At 43.3% G+C, this 18,737-nt stretch overlaps 1 protein-coding gene and 1 pseudogene across 4 annotated transcripts in view; one reads left to right on the top strand and one right to left on the bottom strand.

Moving 5' to 3' along the window:
* Sfmbt2 (Scm like with four mbt domains 2) overlaps positions 1-18,737 on the bottom strand; it is a 218,742-nt gene that overhangs the window by 197,303 nt on the left and 2,702 nt on the right. The window contains exon 1 of one of the 4 annotated variants that reach the window (XM_015495185.2): positions 17,731-18,691. The exons of the other annotated variants lie outside the window; for them this stretch is intronic. The gene's annotated coding sequence lies outside the window, so the exon portion shown is untranslated. Of the gene's footprint in view, positions 1-17,730; positions 18,692-18,737 lie in introns of those variants that run through there. 4 annotated transcript variants of the gene reach the window in all.
* LOC125619556 lies at positions 12,133-12,640 on the top strand (annotated as a pseudogene).

The following is an 18,737-nucleotide window of genomic DNA, read 5'->3' on the forward strand; positions in this document are numbered from 1 at the left end:
CAATAAAACAAAAACCCTGCCCTGGTGGATGTCACATCCTAATTGAAAGAAAACGCCAATAAATGTTCTTAAAAATTAGTAAATTATATGGTCTGTTGGAAGGTGGTCAGTACTATAGGAAAATATAAGGCAGGAAAGGGGACCAACCGAAGGACGCCAATCATGCAGATGGCTGTCAGGCAGGACCATAGGAAGTGATGCTCGAACAAAAGCTCCGGGGTGAGAACAGAGAAGCGGCTAAGCCCAGATGAGAAAAGTGCTTTCCAAAATAAGGACAGAAGCTGCAGGCCCTTCTGCAGGCAGGGGCAGTCACTGCAGGATGTCACTGCAGGGAAGGAGAGGATCCCATCTGTCTTGGAAGAATCACTCCCTCTCCAACAGCCACATGCAAGACAGACAGACAGGGCAAGGCTGGAAGGATCAGAGGAAGCTAGGAAGTGCAGGCCAGGATTCAGACAGGGAGAAGAAAACACATGCAAGAAGCATCTGGACAGTATCATCAACAGAACGTGGTGGAAACAAGCCTCACAGAAAACGCAGTCTCTTCCCAGCATGCAGCCACCGTTGCGGGAATAAATGACTTCACTTTCCACAGCCAGCTCTCAGCAGCTAATGGAACCATGGAAATAGGTAATTCCGGAGGAAACATATTAAATATGAGAATGACAAACCACTTCACAGAAATTTCTATTTACTCTCCTTTTTTGTAAATCCATTTACTCTAAATGGGATATGGTGGGGGCAAGTCTTACTGGTGACAATTGTTCCCTTAAGCTTTGAAAATAAAAACAGGGTACTTTGGGTCGGGGGTGCAGATCATTGGTAAAGCCTTTGACTAGCATGCATGAGGGCCTGGATTGGATCCCCAGTGTTGGGAGAAGAAAAAAACACACAAACACACACGCACACACACACATACACACACTCACACACACACAAATACTCCTAAACATGATATTTTAAAAAGCAAATCCTTTTCCTAACAACAATATTCCAAAGAGGCTACTTTTATTTTTTAAAAGCTATTTTTAAAAGATGTACGTTTCCTTTTGATTGTGTGTGTGGTGCTAGGGATTCACATGTTCTACACCAACACTCTACAGGCAAGCTACACCCAGGCCGCCTCTTAATTCATGAAATATACTACTGTGACCTCAAGACCAAAAGTAAACGTGTCTACTAATTAAAGCAGGATTTTTTTTTCCAAAGGCACACAGAGAAGGTTCAGAAGGATGGGTTTCTAAAGGGCAGCTTCCTGCTTGGACAACACAGTTGTGTAAACTGTACTACAGGCTCCTCTTGTCTCCAAGGCTGGTGAACAACAGAATTACAGCATCAGAATTTCTTATGAAAGTCACCTGACCAAGTAAAATGAAGGGAACTCTCGAGTCCCATGGCCACTACCTCGCCACTGTGTGACATAAACAGATTGCTTAGCCTCTCTGCTCCTCAAATTCCTTACCAGTTAAATAAGGAGGCTTACGTAGACTCAATCAAAGGTCTTTTTCAAATCTAAAATGCTTACAAGGTCTTGCTAGCACTCATTGTATATTTTCTCCATCAGAACCTCCATTTATCTGAACCAAATTTCATAGAGTAAGACTTCTCCCCTCTCCGTGCTAGCCTGCCTCCTTCTTTCACCTGCGGTGTATTTATAGAACACAAGTTGCCGCAGTCTGGCTGGGCACAAATCACGAGCCACTCAAGCAGGAACAAATTTTATTTCCGAACTCCACCAGCACACACCACACACGCTCCCTGGGAACCTCTCAGCTCTCCCCCGGGCTCCGCCCCCACTCAAGGGGAACTCCAAAGTAGTGGGCTCCCGAGGCAGCAAGAGCCGCCCTATTGCCCAAGTAAAGGTCTATATACACTTGAATACACAGCTTAACTAACCATCATCATCTCAATGGCTTGCTGATGTCACCTTTCAACCATTCCCTCTGGCAAAATGCCAGGCATCATTCCCACTCAGCTGTGGCCCTCAACAACAAGTAATTTTTAGCAAAGACTAAGCAAAGCCTTGTTAGTAAGGAAAGGAGTGAGGAAGAATATTCAATGGATATTACTCTAAAATTAATCAGAAATTGTAGGGCTCTTATCACCTCTTAGCTTTCTACAACTGCATGGTTCAGTATGGGAAGCACTAGCCACATGTGGTGACAAGCCACATGAAATATAGCTAGTACAGTTAGTATCTGAATTTTAATTTTAATGAATTTAAGTCTAAATAGCCATATGTGGCCAGTGTCTGCTGCACCGCCTGGTCCAGCTGCCCCACTATATTGATGAGCCATATTTGAGAGATGGTGACATGTCCTTAAGAATCATCAAGTTTTTGCTCTCTTAAAATCTTTTAATTTTACTTGATAATGTCAACGTGGTCAAAAGAGAACACAGAAACTTAAAAACTGAAGACGCTTCTAAAGGAAATGTAGTTTCCCCCCAAATATTCCACAAATAATTTGTGGCAAATTTCCTAGCATAATAGGCTTCTATTCCATGGGATGTCCTTACATATCCACACAAGTTCAAGGGATTTGAAAGGATCTTAAAATCTAAGTTGTGTGTGTTTCCTTTTCCCATTCATTTGTAAATTCAAGAAGAGCAGTCCACCTGAAAAATGTCATTAGGCGCAAAATTTTTCTGTAAGGGGGTGGGGGAGTCCATAAACGGAATAAATCAGTTGAGCATCAATGGCTTCTATGACACTTATTAAAAAAGGAAAAAAGTTTGCTAAAGTCTTTATGACTCCTTGGTGATCCAACCCTTTATCCACCTGCGTCTAACCAGACGCTACCAAGAGGTAGCCTGGGACCGTAAAGTAAGACACTGATTCAAGTGCACCTAATCCATCATTTTAAATAGAACTCAGGGGCAACAATACAAACACCACACAGAAAGCCACCTGAATGAGTGGCAGAGTGAAATCTCACATCACTCTTAAAAGAACAAGTGGCATTCCACTTCCACTCAGAGGCTTTTTTGATGTCCACCCAGCTGGCTGTAAAAGTTGCTTATTTTGGCAAATGGCAGGGCACATTTCAGACTTTTTCAACAATGTTCACTTTTTCCTTCCTATAAAAGAGACAGTCTTGAAAGATATTCTGGGAACCTAAATTATTCAAAGAAGTAAATTAAAATCACTCAGAACCCTAACAACCAGGAAAGTCACTTTTACTGCTATGATACCTCCTGATCATTTCTCTATGCATAATTTTTTGAGTTCTCATAGCACTTTAGAATTCTAGTTCTTTTCTTTTAGGTCCTGGCGTTTGAATCCAGGAACACTTAACACTGAGCCACATCCCCAGATCTTTTTATTTTTTATTTTGAGATGGGGTCTTGCTAAGTTGCTTAGAGCCTAAGTTGCTAAGGCTGACCTCAAACTTGCGATCCTCCTGCCTCAGCCTCCTGAGTCACTGGGATTACAGACAGGCGCACCATGTCCAGCTCTAATCCATTTTTCATCTAGCATTACACAGAAAGTATTTCCTCATGTTATCACAATTCTTGGAGAACAGGCCTTGAAATGGGGGTATAATTTTTATTATGAGTAGGTTAAGTCTATTTTCCAGGCCTCTGCTACTGACCATTACGTGGTTTTGGTTTGGGTTTTGGTGGGGATAGGTTAGTTTTCACCATTATCAACAGTACTGTGATCATTCTCCTTAGCCATAAATCCTACATCTTTGATGTTTCCTTAATATGAAGCTGGATATAGGATCACAACAGGGAACCACAATCAAGCCTTATGGCATATCCAGTGAGAAAGAGATGTCTCCACCCAGTCTCTGCCCAGCCAAGAATAGCTTCCTCCACCTTTTAACCTGATATTTTAGTGACAGCAACCTCTCACCTCTGTGCTGTATTTTAACTTGAGGTATATTTTACAGATTTTTATGAGCTATAGATATTTCATTTCACAAAACTATTGTCATCATTTCTCCAATTTGCCCTGGAGTGGTCTCTTTTGACACAGAATGTTAAGTGTGGTTTTAACTTAGTCACATCTACCAATTCACTTTATTTCCTCTAAAACTTAGATTCTTAAAAAAGTCCTCCCCAACCCTTAGGATATCAGAAACCTCACTCTTTGAGATTTCAGGTTTTACATTTAATTTTTTTAATACGAGGTGAATTTTATGCTCACATATTTTTTGAGCTGCACCTCTGAGTTCCTCCTTTGCCCCGCCCCCCTATCCTGTGGGGTGTTTATATCCTGTCCTTATCAGACACTACATTCTTACATATCCAGGGCTACATTCCAGGGCACCAAACATTCATGTAACTATGAGAAAAGTCAGAGAAGTAGAACTGTAACTGGCGTATATAAACCCCTTTGTTAAGCAATAATTAAACCTGGGGTCGTTTAAGGTAGGTTTTTAGAGAGACAATGATTTCTGCATGGCTGAGGAGGACAAGCCCTAATACCTTTATCATCACAGCACATTCTACTGTGAACAGAATACATCTCAAAGTGCACACAGGCAGAGTGTCAGAGTCATTTTCCTTTTTCTCCTATGTCTCCAGTAAGGAGTCACTGGCTACCCAAAAGACACTTCCCAGCTTTCCTTGCATTTAGATGAGATCAAGTCTTTAAGCTCTAGTCAGCAGGAAGTTTGCAGGACTAACATGCTGGGCTGCAGGGTACAAGGGGCAGCCCAGGGTACTCCTCCAACAGCAGAACCACCTGGAAAGCAAAATAGGTTGCTGCCCCTGCCCCACGAGTTTCTGGTTCCCTAGATCTGGGGTGATGTCTGACCACCTGTATTTCTATGAGGTTGCCAGGAGATGCTGATGCTGATCCAGGGACCACACTTTGAGAACCAAGGCTTGCTACATGGACAGCAGAGTATATCAGGATTTTTAGAAGGATGAACGTAATTCTTCAATCACAACATATCTACCACAAGTACACTAGAAAACATAGTATTTCTACTAGTTCATTTGAATATGAGGAAAGCAAGATCAAATCTTCTAGAAACAGTTTTGCAAAGGAGCCGCCTCATAGGATGCCAGTAATCTCGATATATCAACAGTTTTAGAAAATCAAGCTTGGCTAGACTGCTAGGCAGCTTTCCCATGCTGTGCAAAAAATACCTGAGATGATCAACTTAAAAAGATGAAAGGTTTATTGTGGCTCATGATTTCAGAGGTTTCCATCCACAGCTGCTTGGCCGTGTTGCTTTGGGCCTGTGGCAACACAGTATACCATGGTAGGAGCAGCAGCCTCAATTCATGGCTGCCAGGAAGCAAAGAGAAAGATGGGAAGAGGCCAAGTCCCAATATACCAATATGACCTTCAAGGGCACACCACCAGCAAACTTCCTTCCTCTCACTAGGCCCACAACAACAGCCTAAACCATCTTGCTAAAGTCTCCATAAAAGTTCAGTAGAGTTACTGTGGTAAGAACTGATCATGTTATTCATGGCTAAGCCAGTCTCATAAGAGGTCTAAGTACATGGACAAGTTATTTTTTCCACAGGTCTCAAATATAAAAGAAAAGGCATTAGGTAACTTCAAGGACTGTTTCTCATTATTCACTTCATGGCTAGCAGTTGATTTTTTTTTAATATCCTACGTATATCTGCATATAATTCATTTTAAAAGCCAAATAAGTCTAAGACTTGTACATTGACCCTCCCCCTCTGAAAAAAAAGACCAAAAAAACTCCCTGCCCTTCTCTCCCCTCCCCCACTTCCCACTCCCTGAAGCAAGCACCTCCAACTCTCTCAACTCACTGCTTTGACCTTCATCTCTCTGACACTGAGTAACAGGCTGCTTCTCAATTTCTTGGTCTCCAGGTGATGCCCTACTAGTCATGCCACCACCTCCCCTCCAACTCCAGGCACCCTTCCCTCCTCCCAGATCTGACCACAGTTCCACACTGCTAGATGGGCCCCTGACTGGGGCCCCCTCCCAGATCTGACCACAGTTCCACACTGCTAGATGGGCCCCTGCCGAGCCATTGACTGCAGTCACTCTTCCTGTCTTACCCAACTTTTCCCTGGAGCTAATAGATGCTTCGTTTTCCCACATCTTTGGTTTTCCACATGCTTGTCACCCATTCCAATCCAAATTTTCCAATAACTGTCTCAAGGTCCCATCCATAAATTGAAGTATATAGGTATTTTCTTCATTTCCGTTTGAAGCAGCATCTACCAGGGCCTCCTTCCTGCTCTAATCCAGACCAGAGCTTCCATGCCCGGAACACGGGGTGTAATCTTGAGACTTCACTTCCCCTCCTTTTTATGGGATCTCCTGTCTTCCTCCCTCTTGGTTCTCCCTCCTGTTAGAGCACATTCTCCAACAACAGTTTCCAAAGAAAGGAGATATGTGCAGAACCTGTGAGGCCCTTGTATGGCTAAAAATGTCCTGGACCTATTTCCATATTTTAACAAATAGTTAAGATGAGTAAAGAAACCCTAAGTCGGAAATAGACCCTGCCTCAGAATTTGAAGGGCTTCCGTCCATGCCCTCTATCTTGCGTGGTGACAAGTCTAATACTGTCCTAAGTGCTGGATTTTTTTGATGGCCAGAAATCTTGGGAGGCTGTATCTAGTGGCAATCTACTTGCTGGCTGTCGGGCGCTGATTGACTGACTCCTTTTAAACTGAAATTCATGTTCTTCAGTGCTAAGGGATTTCACGGAGTTACTGCTGATTTCCTCATCTCTATTTTCTTTCATTCCGATATCCCTTCATTCAAATGTTGGGCCTCCTTCATTTCCCCTTGTGCTGTCTATCACTTTTATCTTTTCACTCCATCATCTGCAGTATTTCCTCAACTTCTCTCTGGCTCTGATGTTAATGTACTTTAATTTCCAAAGGCTCTTTTGAATTCTCACATTATCCTCTATCACTCTATCCTACTCTTGTTAAGTGTCTATAAAATAGTCTAAGCTCCTTCCCCGAGACTATGAATTATTTTTTTTTTTAAGATTTTTCTTTTCTATAGGAAAAGCTGTTTTTCTCCCTTCGTTAGTTTTGGTGCCCACCTTCTATGTGAGCCACCTGCCTCAGCAACCGGTAATATTTTATTGTCACCATATATTTCAAAGTAGGGAATGGAAAGACTGAGACAATCTTCACACACTGCATGGATGTAGCTGATTATGGGAACCACAGTACAGAGGCCTGGAAACCCCAGTCTAGTGACTTTAAGTCTCTGCTCTTTGAATTGGGTATTTGATCAAAGTACCCAGAAAAGGACTGTCCCATATTCCAAAACAGAAGGACTGAATGTCTTCCACCTACTGCCACTTCAGAATCAAGCATCCTGAACACACAATCAGTTTCATCCCCAAGGTTAACAAATACAGGTGAGAAGAAATCAGCCTCCCTCTGACATCCAAACCAATAAAGGCATAGCCAGCTCCAACTTCAGATCTGCAGGTCTGAGTCCATAAATGATCTTCTTTCTGTAACCCAGTTCTAATACATCACTGTTCCATCTTGATTTCATCTCAGTAGACAAAAGTGTCAAATTATTATTCTGCAACTGGAATCATCCAAACTCAGGTGGAAAAGTGAACCATCGTTGTCTGGTAAAGCTACTTTATAGCATTAGAAATAGCTCCAGTCTCCACTCATCAAGGCAGGTTCCCAAAGGCTTCCTGCCTGGGAAAGGCTCACTGCAGACATACCACGACGCCGGCCTTCCAAACTGGTCTGCCTTTAACTAGCGTGAGAAACTGGCACTTTTACTAATTAATAATATGCTCATAATTTCAGGCTTGCTGCCTCACAGTTATTATTTTTCATTGACTCAGAAAAAAAGATAATATTCTCCCGGTAGAAAATAAAATGTGAAGTCTGAACTCAAAGCTTGTGAAATTCCAGACAGGCTCTGGCTGCCCTTGGAAATCGAGCATGTCTAAATCACCCTGAAAGCTGCCTCATTTCACACTCCAGGAATTTCAAAATGAGCACAGGAAACCTCATCTAAGACCTTTCAAAATATTTCAATCAAAATGGAAAATCACAAAGGACTCAGAAGGATGCACAATCAAATTCTGGACCAAAACTGGAACCTAGAAAAATCATGACTTCCGTTTTCCTAAGAAGCACATGCAAAAGAGCCGGGAATCACAGGAGTCTCCAAAAACCCAGATCTGAAAATAACCCTGAAGATAAGAAGCAGTGCTGAGTGCTAGGCACTGTTATCACAGGCTTCCTTCTCCACTCACCTCTCACAGATCACTCTGCTAATATCGCCTGAGTAAGTCTCTCCGCCAGTCTCACCAGTCAACTTGGCCTTTCTAAGAAGAGATAGGTCCTGCCTCATTTCATCACCAGGTGAGATGAACTGATTGTTTGGGCGGAGGTCCCTGGAATTTTGCCATCCACCGTATGCTCAGAGCTTGATTTACCTTGATGAGGACAGCAATTGACTCGCCATTTCTCAACCAGGCTCCACTGGTTTTCACTCAAAGTAGATTGAAATCCCAACACAAATTGCTGCCCCCCCATAAGAAATGCTAATTTTTGACCATCAGATTCATACCTCAATAGCAGGAAATAAGATATGTTGGGGATAATAGACATTTGAGGAGTGAATACCAGGGCTGGAGGCAGCACCTGTTCCAGCACATTCTGTGTCCTCTAATCCATGGTTTTCACTGGCACCTCTTAATCTCCCCCTCAAACAGCATATATTACAGGGAGTGTAAGGTGAGTTCGATCAGTTGTTCACAAAAGTGCAAATTAAGAAAAATAAGAGCCTTTCACATTACTTACTTAAGAGGGGAAAAAAAAAAACACCAAATGCAGACCAGCTGTGCACTACCTTCAAAGTGCATTTATTTATTGATGATTTATCTGAAAGTTATTTATTTGCTATAAAGAAGAATGAGGCTGGGAAATACCCAATTAAATACTACTGCAGGTTGAGAAAACCATATTTGAAATGAGAGATATTCCAAAGGCCAGAAGTGTTTCAAGTTTTGCATTTTTTTTCAGATTTTGGAAGAGTTGCATATTCATAATGAGTTATCTTAAGTGTGGGACCCAAATTTAAACATGAAATTCAATTATGTTTCACAGATAAAACACCTTACATAAAAAGCCTGAATGTGATTTTACACAATATATTTAATAATGTTTTACATGAGACACAATTTCAGAGGTAGAATTTTTTCCATTTGTGGTATCATACTGGGCACTCAAGAAGTTTCAGATTTTAGAGCATTTTGGACCTCAGAGTTTTTAGATTAGGGATGCTTACAATGTATACAGTACCAAAAGTAACCAAAGTAGCAATCTAGGATTTCTTGTACCAGAAATTTCTTAGACCAGAAATTTACATCCAGATTTAGGTAAGCATAAGACAGCTCAGTCATAGGACCTTATAAAAGGAGAATGAGTTTTAGATTTAGCACAGATGTCATCACCTGAGTTCCAACATCTTGGACAACTCCAAACAGGATCTCCCCATTACCTACTGCGCTGCGACTGAGAGGAACATTATAGCATCAACCCAAGCTAAGTAAACTTCATCCACAATAGATCTGTGTCTATTGTGCACTACACATAACACATATAAGTCTTTTTGGTAAACTAGACCATGTGTTGTGTATATATGGTCAGGAAAACTCAAAATGTTGGGAAACTTACAAAGAAGTCTTCTATAAATTAGACAAGCATGGATAATGTCTAGTAATGAGCATTCAACTTTCTGGGTAAATTTTATGAACTGTTCAAGACAAATACACAGAAATAGTGTACAAGATACCAAAGAAGCACTTCCTCACTCAGTCACCCAAAACCAACAATGAGAGGTACCAACCTTCCTCTGCAGCAATGGCCAGAGAGCAGCTCTGGCCTGCAGAGGTCCACAGTCTAGCTGAGAAGCCATATAACTGGAGGGCATTAAAGGTGTTTATTTTATGGAGGGCATTTCAGGCATTTATTTTAATGCAAAAAAAATGAACTTACATCAATTTTTATAAACTATCCCACTTAAATGAATAGGAAGTTTACTCTCAGCAAACTTAAAATTTATGTAAAGTAAATAAAAACAGTTGGAAAATGTATAGGACTTTGCGGGTGACAGCAAAGATAGAGTTATACAGTATGGTGACATCACTTACCATGCAGCAGCAAGCATGAGCCCCTGGCCTTTTAACCAGGAGCAACACTGTTCTCAGCTGCACATCAGAGGGACTGTTCTGGAAGCTCTTCACATCTCACCTCCCATTCAAGCTCATCAGAGAATCTGGGTTCTCCATTCCCTTCCTCATTAAAAATCCATGTACAGGGTAAAGGGAATGATATAGCACAGGGGCTCAGGAAGGGAATGTTCACCATGGCCCGAGCTGGATCACTAAAGATTTCATGAAAGAAGTGGGTGTGAGCTCGGCCATGAGAAGACTACAAAGCTCCAATGTAGAAAGGGGGCATGAGGAGTCTGAAGTGCCCAGGCGAGGCAAGGGAGAGAGGTGAGGTCAGCCTCCAGGGTCCAGAGCCTCCACCCAGAATGGCCAGCAGACATCCAACAAAAAAAAGGACAGATGACAAATGGCTCTAAATGCCCAGGCTGGCTGTTGACAGATTTCATCTACTGGACTGTACAAACCCACTATAGTTGATGGTGGCAGAGGCGGGAAAGGAGTGTCAGGTATTCAACAGCTAGTGGGAAGAATGCAGCACAGCTTTGAAGACAATAAAGGTCAAGGACCCACCCAAGACTCCCAGACACTGTCACTACTCCATATAGAGCCATCTCCTCCTCCCAGCAGAATATCAGCGCCTCCACTGGCATGTTCCACTCCACAGTCAGTTATTTTTCAATAATAGGGCTATAGAGAGTCAGTGAGGAAAGAGACAAGCAGAGGAAAAACAAAAGTTGCTCCATAGCCATCAAGTCCTATGAAAATGACAGCATCCAACTGTTCGCCTCTCCCAACTCAAAATTGGGGACGCACACTTGGCAGGGATTAGATACATGAGGGCAGGAGGCCTCAAAGGCTCTTGAAATCTGTCAGCTTCAATAGGAAACCACCAGCAGCTGCATTCTGCTGAACTCCTTTTTCTTTTTAATTAGCACATGGACATGAATGCTTCTCAGAAGAGCTGGCCTGGCTGAAGGCCGCCTCCTCCCTCGCTCCCTCCTCCACTCAGTTAAGCAAAGCCCTCTCCTTGGAAACTCGCCTGCCCCAAGTAAATGCCTCAAAAATCAACATCGCTGCATCCCTTAAAACACCTACGACCTAACATCTTTCTTACACTGTTGGGACTTTAAAAGATTTTTCTTCATTGGGTCGAATGGAAAAGTAAGGCCACAGGTTGCAAGTGAGACGAATAAGGACAAACCATGCAGGATAAAGTCTGCACCTCCTAACCACTATATTCATGTTGACCTGTCAGTGTAAAATCCAAGCAAAGAAATCCAGGCAGCAGCGCTAGCACAACATGATCCACCTGACAGCTTTCAAGTGGCAGGGGTGAGCTTTAAACCTACCAATTGCTTACAAATAAAAGAATATACATTAGGAAGGAATAACTATGGCTAAAGTAAAAGCACATGAACTTTCACTGAGGGAGTCAATACCAACAACATTAATTAATAAAAGCAGCAGGCTGCCTGCAAAAGTGTATGCTTGCCCTCTGAGTTTCTTATCCTCGTGACTATTCTTCACCTCTGCCTTCCTTTGCAGGTTAACCATCTCTGGATCAAGCCCCGTTCTCACTCCACAACTCCTTCCTAAGACTCTGTCCCACTTCTCTGCCTTTAGAAAGGCACAGCCAGTTTCTTACTTATAGAAATAAATGCAACCATCACCCCAGTACAAGGTCAATTCGGGCAGTGTGCTTTTCGTTTTATCCTCTTTTTTTTGGGGGGGGGGGACATCCTTCTACAGCATTGCACCAGCAATGGGCAAGGGGGGGGATTCTCCAAGTTCTCCCCATAAGCAATGCATCTCTTTCAGGCACAGTAACAACTTCTCGGCTGCTTAGAATAGTCTCCTGCAAACTTTAACTGAAAAGCTTTAGCTGAAGAACTCTAAAGTAAGCCACGCACCAACTGATGCCATCTATATCCAGTGGCAGATCCCCTTTGCTGTTGCATGCCCAGAGAGTGGCTCTATTGGTACACAGGCAAAACAACTGCTACCAAATATGTAACATTAAAATCATACCCGCTCAGAGGAGCAGCGCCTTATGGTGCAGCCATGGCCAAGTCCAAGAACCACACCACACACAACCAATTCCAAAAATGGCACAGAAATGGCATCAAGAAACCCGATCACAAAGATATGAATCTCTTAAGGGGGCAGACCCCAAGTTGCTGAGAAATATGCATTTTGCCAAGAAGCACAACAAGAAGGGCCTGAAAAAGATGCAGGCTAACAACGCCAAGGCCATGAGTCACATACCAAGGCTATCAAGACCCTTGTAAAGCTTAAGGAGGTTAAGCCCAAGATGCCAAAGAATGTCAAAAGTTTGGTCGCCTTGCCTTGCTTGCCCATCGCAAGTACGGGAAGCTTGCTTGTACCCACCTGGCCAGGGATCACAGGCACTGCCTGTCAAAGGCCAAAACCCAAACCCATGCCAAGACCCAGCTGCAACTCCAACTCCAGGATCAGCTCCAGCTCTAGCTCCCAAAGGTGCCCAGGTCCCTGCAAAGGCTCCATAGTAAATGCCTCTGTGAATGTGAGGACTGAAGGACTGGTCCCTATCTACAGGGACTGGTGTCCTCCTGTGTTGTTTGTATAAATAAACCCAGAGGCAGGAAGAAATATATATATACCCACATATATCTCCACTCAGAGGGAAACGTCCTTTCCAATCTGGAGATGAAGAAAAAGAAAAATGCAGACTCAAATGTGGCTTCTGCAATCATTAAGTGTGTACCGTTAGAGATTTTTCTTTAATAAAAAGTGTATTTGTCACAAAGCTGTAAGAGTAAACATGACTTTTACTTTTTAAAGCAAGTTTTTAAGATATATATGCACCAACCAAGAATTGTATTAGGCCAATAATCACAAGGAAAATAAAAAATAGGGGAAGTTTAAAATTAAAGTGACTTAGCCAGGGCCACACCAAAACACTCTGAACTCTTGGGCTTTCAGGATGTGGTTCATTCTAACCATCAGGAGACAGTTTAGTGATGGGTTAGTGATTAGTGATTTAGCATACTTCCTAAAATAAGGTCAAAAGGTGACTTCAACAAAAATTCAGCCACTTGATTTGGCAACATTGAACTTTTCCTCCAGTTTAAAAGAAGTGAAATTAATTTCCATTCACATAGAATAAAGGCCCTTCTATTCTCCAGCCTTATAGCCTCAGGACAATCAGGCCAGGAAAGGGGTTTACAACTCACCCACGAGACCACAGGGCAGGCACAGGACTGTGTTTATATGGGGCTCCCAAAAAGGACAGAGTGTGGTTTTTGTTTTCAGTCTTCTACATGAGAAATAATCCAATAAATGGCCAAAAACTGCCACTGATCTAAAAGATGGTCCCTGTCGGTGGCGACACTACTTATGGGGAAAACCCCAGCTCTCCTCCTCAGCCTGCTTGCAATTTCTCCACCTCCCCAAGACTTGCAGACTTCTAAAACTTATTCTTGCCCACATTAGAGGAGAAAGAAATTGATTTATATTAATGCCACTTATTTTATAATCAAGATGCAATTTCAAAAATTCAACACATTTCAAATCTTTAATGGTCGATCCTTCTGGCGATAAATGGCCTCTATCCTCACCCAGGGGCACAGATAATTTTCAGTTCCTTTAAAAACAGTGATTTAAGCTTCATTTATTTAAGAGCTCCACTCTACCAGGATCATTTAAATTTAACACAAAAAGAAAATGCTCTAATCATACTCCATTTCAAAATTAAACACTAATGACAAACTATGTTTGTATGGCCCTACGTAACCTATCCAAAGACTCAATTTCCTTATCAATAAAACAAAAATCACAGCAACCACCTATAAAGATTAAAGGATTGAATGCCATTCACGTTCTAGGCACAGTGTCTCACACATCAATCAAAGATGCCAGTCACCCTCTCAAGACAATGAAATACACCAGGACTGAGATCCCAGCTCTCTCTTACTGGATTCATCCTCCTGGGCAGGTTCCTCCAGCTCTCTGAAGCCTCAGCCTCCTCTATAAAATGGGGGTAATAAAATTCTCATTAGAAAGATGAAATACAAATACAAAGCAATAAGAAGAGTGGCTGGCAAAAAGAAGGTATTTAAATAAGCAGCTGTTATTTTTATTTCTGAAAGTATTTGAAGAAGGACTGGGGTTGTGGCTCAGTGATAGAGAGCTTGCCTAAGCATGTATGAGGCACTGGGTTTGATCCTCAGCACCACATGAAAATAAATAAATAAAATAAAGGTATTGTGTCCACCTACAACTAAAAATATTTTTTAAAAAAAGTGTTTGAAGAAGCTGGGTACACTGGCCCACGCCTACCATCCCAGCAACTTGGGCGTCTAAGGCATGAGGGTCACAAGGGCAGCTTAGTGAGACTCCGTCTCAAAATTAAAAAAAAAAAAAAAAAATTGAAAAGGGCTAGGGAGGTAGCTTACTGGTAAAGGAGACTTTGTAGGAACCTGCCCCTTGTATTTCATACTCTTATAAAGTGGTTCAGTACATATGTAAGTTTTGATTGAAGTGGAGAAAAAAAAAAGAAGAAAAGCTGCTAAATGCAACAGGAAGTAGAGAGGGTACACTTTAATATCTTTTGTATATTTTTCTCAGCCACTAAAATGCAGGAAAAAATTCACTGGATAAAAACTGCCCCCTCCCCTCATCACACAAGCCCCACACGGCTCTTGTCTAATCACAGCTGCCAACATTATCTGCCCTACTTTGCACAATTCACCAAAGGCTTTAATTTAACAACAAGTGGCTGTATCTACCAAAATGTGTCCTGTTTTTTCAGGGAGGGGAAAAAAAAAAGAAGAAGAAGAAGAAGAAACAGAAAAGCACAATGGATCCTTTCTTTAATCAGTGTCCAAAACATCTATCTCATCACACACGGGGAAGCCTATCAGTGTGGTCTCATGGATAACACAAGGGACCCTAACTAGCGGTATATAGTGAAGCATTAGCACTCAAATTCACCACAGATGGGTAGCGTATGGTGGTGTCTTTTCTTTGAACACGGATGAACTGATAGTACAAAACCAAATCCCAAGAAATTTATTTGGAAACCTTAGATGAATTATTTAACATTCCTCATTAATATGTAAGTTCTAACCAGAGCATCTTTCCTTATTAACAGCATACAGTACTGCCTATTAAACATTCTTGTTTACACTAACTTAACACAATCAACACATATTTTAGCCAAAAAGCTCATTTTCCTTAAGAAGTGTCCCAGGAAATTATTACTCTTACAAAGAGAGGAAGTGCTGCCCAGTGGCCAAACTCAAAGACATGGAATGGAAAACCTTGAACTTCCCAGAGGCCTCTTTCTCTCCACAGTTACCAATAGGCTACAGTCACCCACCTACACTATAACTAACCAATGAAGTCTAAACACCTTCCTGTCTGGGATGGTGGGCGCAGAGTGTTATTTGGAATGGGCCTTCTAGACCTAGGGATTAAGAGTAATCCAGTGAGATATTTTTTCATGGCTTGCATTCAAAGAGACACCAGTTTAACTCAGCCTAGGCCACGTGGCCACCAGTCAGGTGTGAAACTACACATGCACAGGCCTCAATTTTCTTTCCAGCCCACCTTTTCCACAATACAAAGGAAAACGTGGCCTTGTGTGGAGCTTCCAGGACTTAATAATAACAGCACTTTCCTTCTGCAGTGAACTTCACCAGTTGCTTTCACAAGCATCATGTCACACAACTGTCACCTATGGCCAGTCGTATTTTCACTATACTCTGGGGACATGAGTCCCGAAGAAGTATCACAGGGGCATGAAATTCAGCAGAAATGTACTGAATCACACAGGGTTTTGTCTGTTTGTTTTTTTCCCAAAGAGAAACATGGAATCACTGAGTGAGATTCCAATCAAATCTGGTTCTTTTGTAAATAAGAATGCTGAAGCTCTGTTCAGTGGTGCACACCTGTAATCCCAAGGGCTCCAAGCTAAGGCCAGCAGATTGCAAGTTCAAAGCCAGCCTCAGCCTTAGGGAGGCAGTCTTTATTTAGACCCCATCTCTAAATAAAATGCAAAATAGGGCCGAGGATGTGATTCAATGGTCCAGGTCCCTAAATTCAATCCCAGATACCCCAAAAAATGTTAAAAAGCTAAAACATATGTCCCAGGTCACACAGCTAAACATACCATCCCTGAAACTAGAAGCCAGGCCTTCTGATGTTCCCCTCTCTTCCTTGTTGGATCCCCATACCACCAACCAAATGCACACGTTGAATTTTTGGTTTGCTGTACCAAGAATAACTTCCCTAAATTTTTAAATTTGTAGAATGGGGACAATAAGTTGCTGCCAAAGTAATGCAGATTTTAAAATAGTTAGAAGAACCACAAAAATGTCTAATCAATTACAGATTCCAATATCATTTTGGTAATAAAAAAAAAAACTTTAGGAGTTCCTAGGTTAATAAAAACACCTCATGACCCCCCACCATTACATGAACTCTAGAAATTCCAACTAGTGAAATACAAAGAGAGGAAATGTTGTCCAAACCTATTATGCCAGAACTGGAGGTCATTCAAATCTCACAGTGGACTTTTCTTGTTAAAATTACTTTTTTTAAAGGGGAAAAATATTTCACTCTGATGAAAAACTTATTAACCTAAAGTGTAAGCTCTGTAAAGTTTGAATTTTCATTACATGGACTTCTCAGATCCTGTCAGCAGCCTGTATCAACTAAACAATCTCATGGACTTGCGCTTAAAAAGATGTCTCCATCACTTAATATTTCTTCTGAGTCCTTTAGGGGCACTGGTGTGTAAAGAAAAATGAAAAAAAAAATGCCACCTTAGTGGACAGAAAAGGGATTTGATGAGCACTTAATACTTCCAGAGAAGTCTTACAAAAAAGGAACAGGGAAGACACAGGTACCTAGCCTGCTTTCCCTTCCACCTTCTTGTCAAGCTAGTCATTTATAGCTAGAAAGACTTTTAAAAAATAAAAATAGTCCACCATTTCTGCAAGAACACACGAAGAGGAAAAATTCTCTGACCAATTACTCCCATCATTAGGGAAATGCATCTCCCCAGGGGGTTGCGTGCTTGAGGATCAAGGTGCCAGTATCCCAACTGGAAATGGGAAATCTTCAGTTCTCATCTCAGCAGGTCTTGGCTAGCACTTACGGAGTGACACACATCAAAACAGGGTAACAGGGTGCTTGACAGCTCCTTTCCCTAGGATGGGGGCTGCTGAGACCCCCTGCCTCTGGGCAGTGTTTTACACCCGCTCAGGAATGGGTCCTTTAGGGAGCAGTAACTTCGGGAGAGGGCCTGGAGTCTTAGGATGCGCAGGCATTTCTCCAGCCCCCCTCGCAGGCAGGAGGCTTGGTCCCAGCAAACCGGCTAAGATAAAGATCTGCGACGGTATTTATTTATGGCAGGAAGCAGTGTGTGTGTGCAAATTTAATGCCTAGTAGGGAAAAAGTAGCAGATCTCCTATCTCAAAAGAGAGCCTGGCCAACAATTCCTTCTGACCACCAAGGTCTCTTCCCTCTCCCTCCTCCTCCCGCTTACCCGCTCAGTCTCTCTCCCCACCCCCAACCGCCTCCCCAGGAAATGAGGCCGAATTTCTGAGCCTGTTTACGCTTTTCCTCCGACCTGGTGGAACCTGGATCCATTCACTCCGTGTAGACACGCCAATCGGTCCCCCCAAGTCCCTTGGCTACCGTGCAAGGGCGGAGGGGTGTGGGAGAGCGGTGGGCTGCGGTGATGGTTCCGGATCCAAGCGATGCGGGCCCTCGTTGAAAACGGTTTCCCACCACTGGGCTCCGGATCCGCCGCGGCTGCGCGGCTGGAGCCCTCCGAAAGCGGCGCGGGGGGCGGCGCGCGGGCCGGGGAGTCCAAACCCTCACACTGCGCGGCGAGATAAGGCAGGCGAAGCAAGGGGGCGCAGGGATGGGCGAGAAGTCCGAGGACCGCACGACGGGGCAGCGAACGTCGCCTTGCCTTCCCGGAATGCCACCCAACTCTAGAAACCCACAGATCCCGAAAATTCCGAAAGCGAAACTGCGAGCAGGTCTCCAGAAGTTTGGGAATGGTCTCCCAGGCTTCCTGGCGTCGTCTCTGGACTGTTGGACACTGAAAACGCAATCAAGGACGAGCAGTGGCCATCGCTCCGCATGGCGACCATTCACTTCCCCTCGTATTTTTATCCCTAAAAGTCTCCAGCCCCAACCGCTGGAGCACCCCAAACGCCCTCGGTGCTGGGGCGGTAGTCGGCTGGGCTCCTGCAGCGTCTCAGTTCCTCCCTCCTCCCGCTCCTACCCACAAAAAAAGAAAACTTGGGCCCTTCGAGAATCCTGTGGAATGTTCTTTGTAATCGACTGTATACTCGCGTCCACCGCACGGCCCGGTGCAAAATCGTGGGTTTCGGGAGTTGGAGAGGATTGTGCCCTTGTCAGCGGCGACGTCAGGAGGACGAGGGGAGGGGTACGCGGCTGAAACTGCAGTTTACCAGGCAGAGCCATTTTAGTATGGTCTCCACCTCAGCGGAGCCCACAGAAGAGCTTGTCCCCGAGAGGACGCGCCGAAGCGCAGGCTGGAAGGGCCGGGGACCGTGCCGCGCCGCTCCGTCCCCAGGTGGGGGTGGGGGGGGGGGGTCTCGT

The sequence above is a fragment of the Marmota marmota genome, unplaced genomic scaffold (assembly GCF_001458135.2).
Source record: "Marmota marmota marmota unplaced genomic scaffold, marMar, whole genome shotgun sequence".
Classification (NCBI taxonomy): Eukaryota; Metazoa; Chordata; class Mammalia; order Rodentia; family Sciuridae; genus Marmota; species Marmota marmota.